The sequence below is a fragment of the Rousettus aegyptiacus genome, unplaced genomic scaffold, assembly GCF_014176215.1.
Source record: "Rousettus aegyptiacus isolate mRouAeg1 unplaced genomic scaffold, mRouAeg1.p scaffold_m13_p_17, whole genome shotgun sequence".
NCBI classification, from domain to species: domain Eukaryota; kingdom Metazoa; phylum Chordata; class Mammalia; order Chiroptera; family Pteropodidae; genus Rousettus; species Rousettus aegyptiacus.
The window spans coordinates 118,604-131,339 of record NW_023416292.1 but is presented as its reverse complement, the minus strand read 5'-3'; the positions used below and the strand labels follow the sequence as shown (position 1 = coordinate 131,339).

The 12,736-nt window shown below is 39.6% G+C and overlaps 1 long non-coding RNA gene and 1 other non-coding gene across 10 annotated transcripts in view; both read left to right on the top strand.

Annotated features, from left to right (window-relative positions):
• Positions 1-12,736, top strand: part of LOC107503188 — a 124,070-nt gene that overhangs the window by 38,359 nt on the left and 72,975 nt on the right. For 5 of the 9 annotated variants that reach the window (XR_004955320.1, XR_004955316.1, XR_004955318.1 and 2 more), the window contains 2 exons: positions 10-104; positions 5,756-5,942. This is a non-coding gene — a long non-coding RNA (uncharacterized LOC107503188). The remainder of the gene's footprint in view (positions 1-9; positions 105-5,755; positions 5,943-12,736) is intronic. The other 4 variants (XR_001595162.2, XR_001595160.2, XR_004955319.1 and 1 more) reach the window with 2 other exon arrangements.
• Positions 5,989-6,062, top strand: TRNAR-UCU. Its single transcript has one exon. It is a non-coding gene; the product is annotated as a tRNA-Arg (tRNA).

The window sequence follows — 12,736 nt, the reverse complement described above, 5'->3', positions numbered from 1 at the left end:
GTTTTTTAGAATCATAGATGAGGAAAGACTTTGGGAATTCAGCTACCACCTTTTAAAGGAGGAGGAGGATCATAGCCTGAAGGAGATTAACTGATTTATTCAAGGTAAAATGCTTCTTTTTGATCGTGACTCTGTCTTCAGTTTGGAGACTGAATGTTCTTTAGGACAAATTTAGAAAGACCAGTTCTGTATAGATAACGACCAACTATTGTGTAGGATAATCTGTGCATAGACCCTGCTATGATTTGTAAAACAGAGGTTCCTATGTAATGACAGGTTTAGCCCTTGGGATTAAACCTTTCATGGTCACACTTTTTGTTTAAACTGATGCATTGTAAAAGATGGACACCTGTCTTCTCTGGCCATTGCAGAGTTTACTTTACTATGTTCACCTCAAGGCTTCTTCCAAGCTAGATTACAAGGGGAGCCAACATAGGGGAAGATGCAGAAAGCCCCGTTTTCTCCTAGTATTTGGCAAAATCCGTGTTCTTAAATTCCTTGGCCTATGATCATAGAATCATCTTCTAATTCTTTGGCCTTGAGCCTAGAGTATCTACCCCTTTATGGACCAGAGGCTTGTGGTGACTGTGAAGATTAAGGAACCTGGTTGCTAGGCCATCCCTATGGTAACTCAATGCCATGGGGATTGGGAGGGCCCCATTTGGAGCCTCCTGGTTTTAAATCCAAAAGTGCATAAAGTCCCAGGTAAAGAAGTAAAATAGACACATATGTATTATAGTGTCAGAAATATCTCAGGATGTCTAGGGGTGAACATTACATAGACAGGAAGGAACAGCAAGTTATTCTGGACAATGCTCTGGAATCTGAATTTGTATGGACTGAGTGGAAGATGATTCAGAAGAACCAGTACTATCGACTGAATATTTAAGGAGGAAAGAACTAGATTAAAAAGATTGTGGAAAAAGTAAAGTGGTATGGAGAATCGAAATCTGAAGGGAAGAAAAAGAGGATCTGATGGTGATGGGATGAAAATACCAAGATTCTAGAGTCAAATGACAGAGTATAATGATTGAGGGCACAGGTAGAGGGGATTGGAGGCCTGGAAATTGGTTAAGGGGACAGAGACAGAGAGGAGGAGTGGGCTTAATCTACAGGAGACCAGAAACAGTGAGTCTGGACAATAGTGTTTGGAATAGATGGATCCTAGATAAAAACAGAAGGGATATGGCCAAGAAATTGGGCATTACAGAGGATATGGACTAGATGAGAAAGGATTAGGGAATGCCAACTACAGAATGTGGGACAAGTGAAATGGACATGAATGAGGAGAGGTGTGGACAGAGGAGGAAGGGGCATTTTTAAATCAGGAAATGACTAGGGTCATGAATCTGATAAAGGAGAAATTACTGAAAATGGCAAGAAGAAACAGTAAAAAGACAGGACTGGGGAGCTAGTACTGAATACACAAGAAAATGATAGCTTGAAGTTAGAAACAGAGGCAAAGAGATTCTAAAGAGGAGAAAATACATTGGACTAGAGAGGTAGCACCAAGAATTAAGACATTTGTTGGGAAATGAGGGTAAAGCAGAGAGAATGTTTTCCCGCTAAATTCCCAGAAAGGTATGGTGGAATGTGATCACCCAGTGTCTCTCCTTTTGTTAAAAACTGCTAGCTTCTTCATCCTTCTTGACCAAAGAAAGAATTAATATCCTTGGAGACACACACTAGAATTCTCCAGTTTTCTAGAGAAGGTTGAGATAGAGGCAAACAGGAAAGGGAGATTCTATCTCCAGATGCTTCATCATTCCTCAGAATCCCTTAGGGAGCTGACCTCTGTCTGGATTCTCTTGTGACCGTTACTAGTCACTGGAAGTCTAGCCCATTTTGAGAGAGATTGGTTCTAGGTGTACTTTGTGGAAGGGTTTGAGAGGCCTGTATACTCAATTATGCTGAATTAGACTTAGAATGGTTTCTGAAAGTAGGATGTGATGATTAAAGCAAAATTTGCCTTGTATTTGTCCTCCTTAGGCTTAATTCTCTGACTCAGTTATTACCTGGGTAATCCCACTTCTTTCCTCTTAAAGGATAGGAAATGGGATGAAGAAGGAATGCTTTATCTTCAGTCAGGTTCATCATCTGAGGATGGAAGGAAACAGAAGGTTTTAGAAACATAAATGCTTTATTATGATGGGTTAGAAAAGTGTAAGAGAGGAATAAACAAATGAGTTCAGGGCAAAACCCCACAAAGACAAAATGTCTGGAAAAGAAGTGATGGTGTTTTTGCATTATAGACATGTGCACATTGCCTTTCTTTAAAGGGGTGGGGAGTTAGGAACTGAACATTTATTAGTTCTGCAGAGTGGGCTGAACACCATAACCTTGACTTCACAAAGCACCTTTTCAACCTTCCGGGGAGCTGCTGAGAGGAGGAATGAGGTGGGCTGACTCCCAGGTGTAAAATACTAAGAAGGAGCTAACAGTACTTATGGACATGAAAGAATGGTATATGCAAACCATTTCTAGAGGATTTCCCTACAACAGATGTTAATTAATAAGGTTTGGGACATTGTACAGACTGAGAGATAAGGTATAACATGTAAAAACTATGTTATCCAAATGACTTTACTGTCTTACTCCATCTAATATCCTTTAACATTTAAAACATGGACTAGTTTAATATAGTCAATAATATTGTAATTACTATGTATGGTGTCAGGTGAGTTATATAAATATCTAATCACTAGGTTGTATACCTGAAATTAACATAATATTGTATTTCCACTGTCATTGAAAAATTTAAAAAAAAACATTAAAAAACAAAACAGAACATGGACTAGTTGATACCTTTCGGGAATATGTGAGTAGGACCATAGTCGAATATGGAGTTTCATTGTTTTTGTTTCTGAGCCAATAGGAGAATATTTTTTGGCATTTATCATATGTATCCCAGCAAGGCTTTATGAATGAAATAATGAATATGCATCATCAGTTTGTGGGGTCAAAGAGTAGCATTCAGAAGTGTAATGTTTGAGTCACAGATTTGGGAGAATTAGTACAAAAACTTTTTAGAAGGAGAATGTACTCATCTTCTTAAGGGTTTACATAAACACAAATGACATATATGGTTTAAAAGAAGAAAAAGATATACTGTATTCAGTCATTTTGAATGGCATGAACTCGTCTTTCCTACCCCTTTAAAACTTTCTCTTTTTTTGATTGCTTCCCTCTTATTTTTAAATTGAAAACCTAGTTTAGAGAAGTCATTCATACTTATCAAGAAACTTTATCTGATTTATGAATGATAAAGTGAAACAAGAGATGTCAGAGAGATATCTCCTATTTGAGAAAAGCCCTTGGACAAAGTTAAGAATATTTTTGTTGATATGGATTATTATTATAAGCAATCCTGGAAAGCCTTGTTGAGGTGGGGTGTTTTTTGCTACAATGGAGAGATTGCTGTTGAAGGGGCGAGTGAGGGAAAGAAAATGGTAGGGTACTTAAGAAGAAGGAGGCAACCTAGCAATAGAATCAAGAATTATAACTCATGGAACAGGGGGAGGAAGGGGACAACACCTTGCACCATGAAGTCTCAGCTAATCTTTATGAATAGCATTTATTATTGCCCCCAGTTTATAATGTGGAAATAGAAGATTAAGAAGTTAAATAATTTTCTCAGAGTATTGAAGAAAATAAGCTGTACAGCTTGCTATTGAAGTTGAATCTTTCTACTTCCAGACTTCTGGTCTTGTTGTTAACTTGGAAAGTTGACACCTTATTTGATGGGCGATAAAACTGATGTTGTCTTTTGGAGTAGTTGCTACGTTGGAATTTGTGTACAGGATCCTTGAGTGTGAGACCATGTCACTATTTATCTCTCATTGTATCCCCAATACCAAGTAGGAACATTGCAAACAGTGAATGAAGCTGCTGGAGGGAGTTAGAGAGCTGGCCTCTTCATTCCGTTTGTGGAGGACACAAGATCTCTTAATACGCAGTGAAGCTTTGGGCAAAACTTGGTCTGATAAATTTCCTGGTTAGAGGACAATATCTTTATAAAGAATAAAGGGTATGTACCTGCATCTGAGAGAACATTGACTGAGCCTGGTGGGAAGTGTCCTGAGAACCTGAAATGCATCTCAGTGGTTCATGGCTAACCTGTGGTGTTGAGCTTCTCTTCTTGTTACGTGAACCTCCTGACTAGGTCTTTAACTAGCACCTTGTTACTAGCAACTGAAAGTAATATAATCTCTGGCTAGTACTGGCTTTAGTGTGTCAGGTTTTTGGAGTTGTCTGTGTTAAGAAAGGCCTATTTTGTGCTTCCTAGCTGTAGGTTTATTATATATGCCATTGGTTTCACTGTTTTGAACTCCAACTTCTAGGTCCTAGATGGCAGACAAGTTTCATTAGAGTGGCTACTTTTCCCTAGGTGTTGGAGTCTTCTCCTTGCATCCTAACCCGACTGAATCACGTTGGCCCCATTCTCTCTCAGATCTCATTATTGAGGCTATATGGGTAGAGAAGTGTGAAATACTGTGATTATATTTTTAGAGTTAGAAGGGCCCTTAAAGATCTTTCAATCCAAGCACTCATATTGTCCTATTCTTCACTTGGCTGTCCTTGTTCCATAGGTTAGAAAGAACTATCTCAAGTTATGATTGGAGTCAATTGGCAGGGTCCAGATCTGTAGGTCATAGAAGCACACACTGTGAGGGAGGAGGAGGAAGTCTGAGTCAGCTTTCTGCTTTTATTATAACCTTTTTTAGTGGAAATGCTATGATGAAACTGAATCAAAGTCTTCAAATTAATACATTATCATTGGAACATAGAGGCCAATTTTCCCCTGATGTATCTGGAAATCAAATAGGCCAAACATAAGCTGAAGGTGAGGTAACAAGCACTTATATTAGGCATTTAGAAAAACTGGCACAGTGGAAACTATAAGCAACAGTGATTATGGAGTTGTCTTCTCTAGGAGGCTTTTAAAAATAGAAACTGTTATCTTGGATCTAGGCTGGTATGGAGGCCTTATATAGTCAGTTTGGAGGGATGGTCACTTTGATTTTCCTAGGATGTCTCTAATAAGCCCAGACAACTGAGACATCCTCATTCCTTAAATTAGGCAGCCCTGGGAGGAGCAACGGCAGAGAGTTGGAGCTAGGAAAGTGGGGCGGGGCGGGGCGGCGGGGGGGGGGGGTGGGGGGGGGGGAGGGGAAGCAGGTATTAATACAGTGCTGTGTGAGAACCATCTGTATTTTATTAGCTGCTACTCTCATCGTCTTCCCTATATGTACAATTTCCCCCTTTCTTTTTCTCTCCCTCTCTCCCCTCAGCCTGTGCACGAGCGCACACACACGCACGCGCGAGCACACGCATGTGCATGCACACACACAGACACTACTGTTCCGTCTCTTCCTCCATCCTTAATTTTAGTGAAGATGGTGAAGAAACATGTGACTCTGGTACATTTTCCCTAAGCTGAAAACTGGACCAGTCTTCTGGCCCCCAGCTTCCCTGCCAGTCTCTGCTGCTAGTCACACGTTTCTTTATGGAAGCAGCTCCTTTGTCTCAGGGAATGAGGGTTTTCCTGAATCTCCTAGCTTTGTCTGAGAATAGCTAGGCTAGGATGAAGCCACAGTGAGGGAGACGGGGTTGAGATAGAGATGGCTCCTCATTGCTCTTCTGGACTGGGTGTTCTACTTAGTTAGCATGAGAATAGAGAGGCTTTCTCCATATCCTCCCTTAAGTATGGAGAGGGAAAGAGAGCAAAGTCTCCAGGTCTGTTTTATTCCATCAGAGATTATAGGACTTGGAAAGTGACCATCATCACATTCCTCCAATCCTCTGAGGACTCCCAAAACCCACAGCATTGAGGAAAGCTTTGATGGAACCGGCTGGTGGATCTCCACTCCAGATTTTCCAGCTGTCCCTGTCCCCCCACTGCTGAGAAAGCAGGATGGTGAGATGGCTCCGTGATGTAGAAGGTATGTGCTTTTTCAGTTCTGGTGCTGATGCTGTGTGTGCGGTGAGGTCTCTGTGGCGCAATGGACGAGCGCGCTGGACTTCTAATCCAGAGGTTCCGGGTTCGAGTCCCGGCAGAGATGGTCACCCGGCTACTTCTTCTCTTATTTTGTATGGTGTCATGCAAGGTTCATAATTATATTTATCCCTCCCTGGAGGCTCTGGGAACAGAGAAAGGAAGTCCCGTTTTCCTGGGAATCCTGGCTCTCCTCTCATTTTCCCTTCCCACCCTCTTCATTTTTTCTGTTCCTCCCTTATGAATTTTCATTGTTGGTAAATTCTCAGATGTTTGCTGCACCTCTGTACTCAGCCTGAATAACACAGCCTTTGCATCCTTTGCTTCGTAGATGAATCACTGAACATAGTGACTGGGATGCCAGGCACTGGTTCTGGGTCTACTGTGGTTAGCTTCTTTTACTTCTTAAAATACAGAAAGGCAGATTGTCCCACATGGCAATGAGAAAATGTCCAGTTGTCCTCTAAGGTAACAACCACCTTGACCTACATAGGTCAGGAAGTGGGTGGGGTCATGCAGAGGATAATTTCTTGTGCTGTCTTTGTTAGCTATATGTTTGCATTCCCAGGGCTTTTTGTGCTAAAGCTAATCACGCTTCATCTCCAAGGTGAGATGTAATCATTGCTCTTTGTCTCAGTGAAATAAACTACACAGCAGCACACTAATTACCAGAGGCAGATAAACTTTTCCTTAGAAACTCAAAGGCTTTATACTTAAATGCTCTTTACTGTGAAAATTTTCAGCCCTTCCTGTTTGCAGGGCGAGTTTTGAAGGTTGTATCTAAATGTTATTTTCATAATTCCTAGTTTCCAGCAAGCCATCTTTTCACCATCTCTCTTATCCCACATTCACTTCTGTTTTTTTTTTCCCTTTCTCAACCTTCAGCAAGATTGGGAGGGAGCTTAGGTTTCTATTTTGGGCTGGTCTGGCTCTTGCTCCTTTGCATATTGCAGCTTCCAGCCTATTAGCTAGTGTGTGCCACGCGAGCCAGGAACTGACCTCCACCTCCAGTGAACCTAGGAAACCTGAGAAGACACACCTCTCCTCCCACTGCTAGAGAGTCAGTATCTTTTCCACTTGGATTCAGGACAGGGACCAGATGACACAGCCAGCTGTGCATTGGGTTCTGAGGATGCTAGGGTGGATGAAGGGGGAAAATCCACTTGTGATTTAACCACAACTTCACCATGCCAAGAGGTGGGAGTTGTTAGGGCAGACTAGAGGACTCTGGAGGGAGACTGATGTTTTTTGCCTTTAGGACATGTTCACGTTTGTAGCAAATTGAAACTCCTAAAATTCTTTTGAAGTAGTTAAGTACTTTAAAGGACTTCCAATTCTTACGGTAAGAGCCTGCATAGCTTTCCCCTTCTAAGTTAACTTGGAGGAATGCCAGTTCAGATGTTAACTACCCTCTACAGCCCCATGGACATGTCCTTTGAAGGATACTGCTATAGATCAGAAATTGCTGCACAAACCTTTCTGGAGCCTGTTTTTAATTGTTAGCTCAGCCTATCCTAGATATTTTTGCTTTAAGCTCTAAGCTGAAAAGAAAATTTGGTGTGGGGATTGTGTGTGTGTGATGGGGGTGGGGGTGGGTAGTTTAGGGAAGGGACTTGTCAAATATTTCAATTATATTTAGAATCTTTCATCCTTTTAGTTCCCCCTGAATCATTCTACTGCAAGTGGGCAACTCATCAGTAATAAGTAGGGAGAGCGGTCCTCAATAACTGTTAATGATTGGGCCAAAGGTCTAGGTTCATTATGGTCTACATTAAGGTTCATTAAATTTTAGAAGTTTTCTAGGAATAAAAGCTTCTTGAAATTGTGGGAGCCAAGAGTCAGGATTGGAAACTGAGAGGGAATGTGTGCCTAAGTAGACATCGAACTAATATTTGTCAAATGTTCGATCAGGGTGCAGTGTAGCCAGCTCTTTAGGTGAAGTTCTATATCAGTGAGAATTAAAACCCAAAGATAATCTCTTATACCTGATTTTTGCCAGTCATGTTTATTTTCTTACTAGGAATCAGAAGACTTTGGTTTAAGTTACAGCTTTGCCAAGTTGTTAAACATTCTGAACTTTAATTTGCTTATTTGTAAAAACAAGGTTATATTATCCATCCTCCAAGTGTGAAAATGAATGAGAAACTCCAATATACAGCTTGGTACAGCTATATAGGCTATGTTAGTGTTCTAGTTGCTTTTTTCTGTCTCCACAGCATGTGGGAAAGGTGATTGGCCACAAAATGGGGAATTAAAGGGTCTAAATGATCAGCCACTGCCTGGAACATCCAGGGTGACTGTTTACACTCAGCTGGGGCTGATACTGACTTGTGCTACCCTATGAAAGATGATAGATTGGACTTTTTCTAGCTCATGGAGTCCTTGGGAAGGCAGATTGTCCCTCTGTACCTTAGCTGGGGGCTTTATCTTAGCAGGTAGGTCGAAGTCCCTGCTGGCTACACTACTTGAGGGAACTAGAAGCTTCTACTTACTCAAACTGCACCCAGCCCTCATCTCCTTCAGTCTCTAAAGATGCTGTTTTGGGGGCTTGAAGAAGAATATCACAGGACTGGGGGCAGGATTTTCCACATTGGTAAAAATTCCTCTGTATGCGACGACAACTTGCTTAATACCGGAGAGATAACTCCTAATTTATGAACATCATAATTCCTGTATTTAAAACATAGCATATAAAATAGAAATTGCTGTTTTTTTTTTTTTAATAAAGTTCCTTTACTGTTAAACTCAAATTCTTCACAGGTTTGGAGCTGATCATAATCACAAAGTATGCCAGCAGGATGTATCTTATTTATCATTGTATTCTTGGTGTCTGAAATATGGTAGGAATTGGATAAATATATTTGAAAGAATTGATGCTCACTTAGATTGCCTATAAATTATGTAGATAGAAAAGAGAAAGAGACATAGTTCCTAGGGACCACAAACACAGGCAGTGTCTTCATGTACTAATTCATTTACTTTCACAAATATTCATCAAGCACCCATTTTGTGCCACTTTTCATGTTCTAGGCACTGAGATCCAAAGTAGCAGTGCCCACCTCTATCACAGAGTGCTTATTCTCATGGCAGAGATAAAAAAATAGATAAATAACTTTATGATAGAACTGTAGGTAGAGATACTGTAGGCCCCCCTTATCCACAGTCTCACTTTCCTTGGTTTTGGTTTCACTTTCCTCAGTTTCATTTTCCTGTGGTTAACCACAGTCTGAAAATATTAAATGGAAAATTTCAGAAATAAACAATTCATAAGTTTTAAATTGCATGCCATTCTGAGTAGCATGATGAAATCTCACACCCTCTCACTTTGTCCTGTATGGGATATGAATCATCCCTTCACCCAGCATATCCACACTTTATACACTACTTTTTCATTAGACACTTTAGTAGTGTCTCAGTTATCAGATTGACTATCATGGTAACACAGTGCTTGTGCTCAAGTAATCCTTATTTTAGTTAATAAGGGTCCCAAATCTATCCACATAACTTTTATTACAATATATATTTTATAACCGTTCTATCTTATTAGTTATTATTGTTAATCTCTGACTGTGCCTAATTTTAAATTAACATGGGTATGTGTATATAGGGAAGAACAGTATAAATAGAGTATTATATATACTATATATCCCCTATATTACATATAAGGGATTAGTGTATTTGCTAGAGGAACTTAACTGATGCTAAGAGGTAGAATGGTGTGAAGCATGCTAATCACAGAAGACCTTTCACAGGAGATAACATTTGAGTGAAGAATGAATGAAGCGAAGGAGATCAATGAGATCTACGGGATAGGTATTCCAAACAGAAAGACAAGAACAAAAACTATAAGGTGGGCAGGAACTTGATGGCTTTGAGGGAAAGCACAACGGTCAGCATGGTTGGAGTGGAGGAAGTGATGGGAGAGTTAGGTTCAGAGATTAATATGGGCATGTCATTTAGGACAATATTCTCAACTCTATCGCATCCAAATGTGCCTTGTATAATAAGTTCAGTATTTTCTCACTTCTGCTTTACTATCCTGCAGTAGAATTCATAGATAATATAAACTTTTTACCCACATAATTAAAAGAAATCAACATATCTTAGTTGTAATATGAGAAAAATAAAAGGAAATAAACTTATAGTAAATATGTATTTAATATGTAATTGCCACACTAGCAGTCTTATACCTATATGAAGACTGATTTTTGATGCAATTGATTTTATATTTATATTTATTTATATTCATATTTATACCAAAGCTAGCATGTCGCATTGCTTACAGATATCATGAAGCATGCTATTCACCATCAGTGTTGTGATTTTCTCAACTGCTGAACACTTCTTTATAAATTTATGATCAAAACAAATGAAATATTCTTGCAAAATACACAGTATTTTGCATTCCTGGATATTTAAGGAAGTTTTAAACCATGCAGAAAACTCACTATATTTATATGTAAAAATAAGTTTGGTTCTAGGCTCAGATGTCAACAACTAGGTTTTTAGTGTGTCATTCAAAAGAGATACAAAACATGGGACAAGTCTTCTTTGTTTAAGATGCACCTACACTTTACGGGACATGTAGATCCCAGCTACCCTTCCTATCTTCAGCTAATAGTGGTCCCCAGCCATTGTGAAAACAAAAATTACCCCACTAAATTTCAATTCACTTCCTAGGGGCAATTCCAGACCCACTAGCAAGCGATGACATAAGGCTTTTCGGTCAAGCTTACCAATGTGTTAATGAAAACCATTGGTGAGCTTGTAATGAAGAGCGAAGGAATGTGATTTATGTGTAGAAAGGCTAATTTGAGCTATTGGAAAATAGATTGTGTTGGTATGGGAGCAGGTTTTCAGTTCTGCTGGACACAAAGCTTTTTAGAAGCAGCTGAAAGTAGTACTGTGGCAGTACTGGTACCACCAGAAGTGGAGGGTTTTATAGCAATGCTCGCCTACAAAGTGATTTATCATCTCTGAAGGGCTAGTCTGGCATGTTGTGTCTGGGAACTAGTTATTTTTATTTATCATCATTACAATGGTTGTTACCTACTAGTCAAAATGTTTATTTTGTTTGTATTTAAAAACTGTAGCAAATGGAACTGACTTTTCCAAACATCATTTTAGTTCTTAGTAGTTCCTATAAATTATAATGGAATAGAATGTCTTTAATTTCTCTGTGTCCTCCTTGGAACTTGGATCTTTTGCTTCTGGAATCGTAATGTTGTTCTGTGATTGTTCTGTTGAGGGAATGGATGGTGAGACATGGAGTAAGTATTATGATAAGAGAAGTTGAAACATGAGCGTAGTGGAAGAAACAACTGCATGGGAATGACCTGGACCTGTGTCTGCATCTGAGGCCTGGCTACTTATTTGTACAACTGGGCGCACACTAGGTCTCATGTAGAAAATGAGTTCATATAATAATACCTAGAATTAAATAAGGGTAAATGTAAAAGTGCCTGGATAATTACATAGATGGTAGGTGCAAAAACAATGCTAGCTTCCTCTATTTACAGACAGTTTTTTCAAACAGTCTTTGGATTGCACACATCAGCAAGTTCCTTGGAGATCATGGGTTTGGGGATTTAGCCATGTACCTCATTTTTCTGTCCCTTGAAAATGCTTGGGCAAAGAGCAGTGCTAGGGGAAGTATAAATGCATAATATATCTTCAGTAGTAGCTACCCTCCAAGAGAACTTTCTCTCCCCTGTGGTCATGGTGGGAGCCCTGAATTTCTTTCTTGGAGCTATGAGCATAGAAACCTTGCAGCAATCTGTAGTCCAGCCCTGGGAACAAGGTTTCACAGGACCTGTGGAGAGAGTCATGTGAAGCCTCTTCTGCAGGGAGTAATGCAGGGCTTTAAAGCCAGGGATGAGGGTAAGCATGTCTCTCTAGAGAAGGCAAGTAGGTGTCTCTAGAGGTGTAATTAGACTGAAGACAAATTCTTGGGGGGTTGAGAGGAGAGAGGAGACCAGAGCTTGGCTGCTGTGTTCCTGTCCCAGGCCCTTTCCGTAGTCTTCCCTGCCATGGACCTAGCTCCATCCTAAGTCTTAGAGGGTCATCTCTGAGAATCACCAACAACTCCTAATAATCTTTTCTTCTTTTTGCTACATCTACAGGCCACTTTAGAGGTGGGAAATGGTGCCATTCAAAATAGCAGACAATTTAGAACCAATTATGTTAATTTTGAAGCAATGTGAAACTTTTTTTCTTTTCTAATTATGCACAAACTTCTAATAGTGCTTTTTAATTTTTCATACTTTATTGTGGTCCTAATAGAAGGAGAGTGATTGCTTACTCCCAGGTGTCAAGAAGCAGAGCCTAAAGCAATCTTTGCCAAGTACAACATTATTTTGAAGTTTTATATCTTATTCTACATTCTAGTACAAATTTTGGGTTCCGCTTCATTGTACCTTCATTTTTTAAGTACAAAAGTTATCTGGCCCCAAATCTTATAGTAAAAATGATGTCTGGCCTGCCCCACATAGGGGTGCCTGGCATACCCTAGTTTTAAAAGTACAGAAATAGATTAATATTAAAAATGAGTTTGTGATCCCTGAATATCCACTCAGAGATGAAGAAGAGACAGTCTAGAGACAGGGTAAGTAGATAGAAACCTGACAGGGAATAAACATGAATTAATTTATTCATTCAACAAATATTTATTTAGTACCTACTATAGGTACTGGGATACAAAAATGAACAGAAATTATCACACAAATATATGTAAAATTGTAA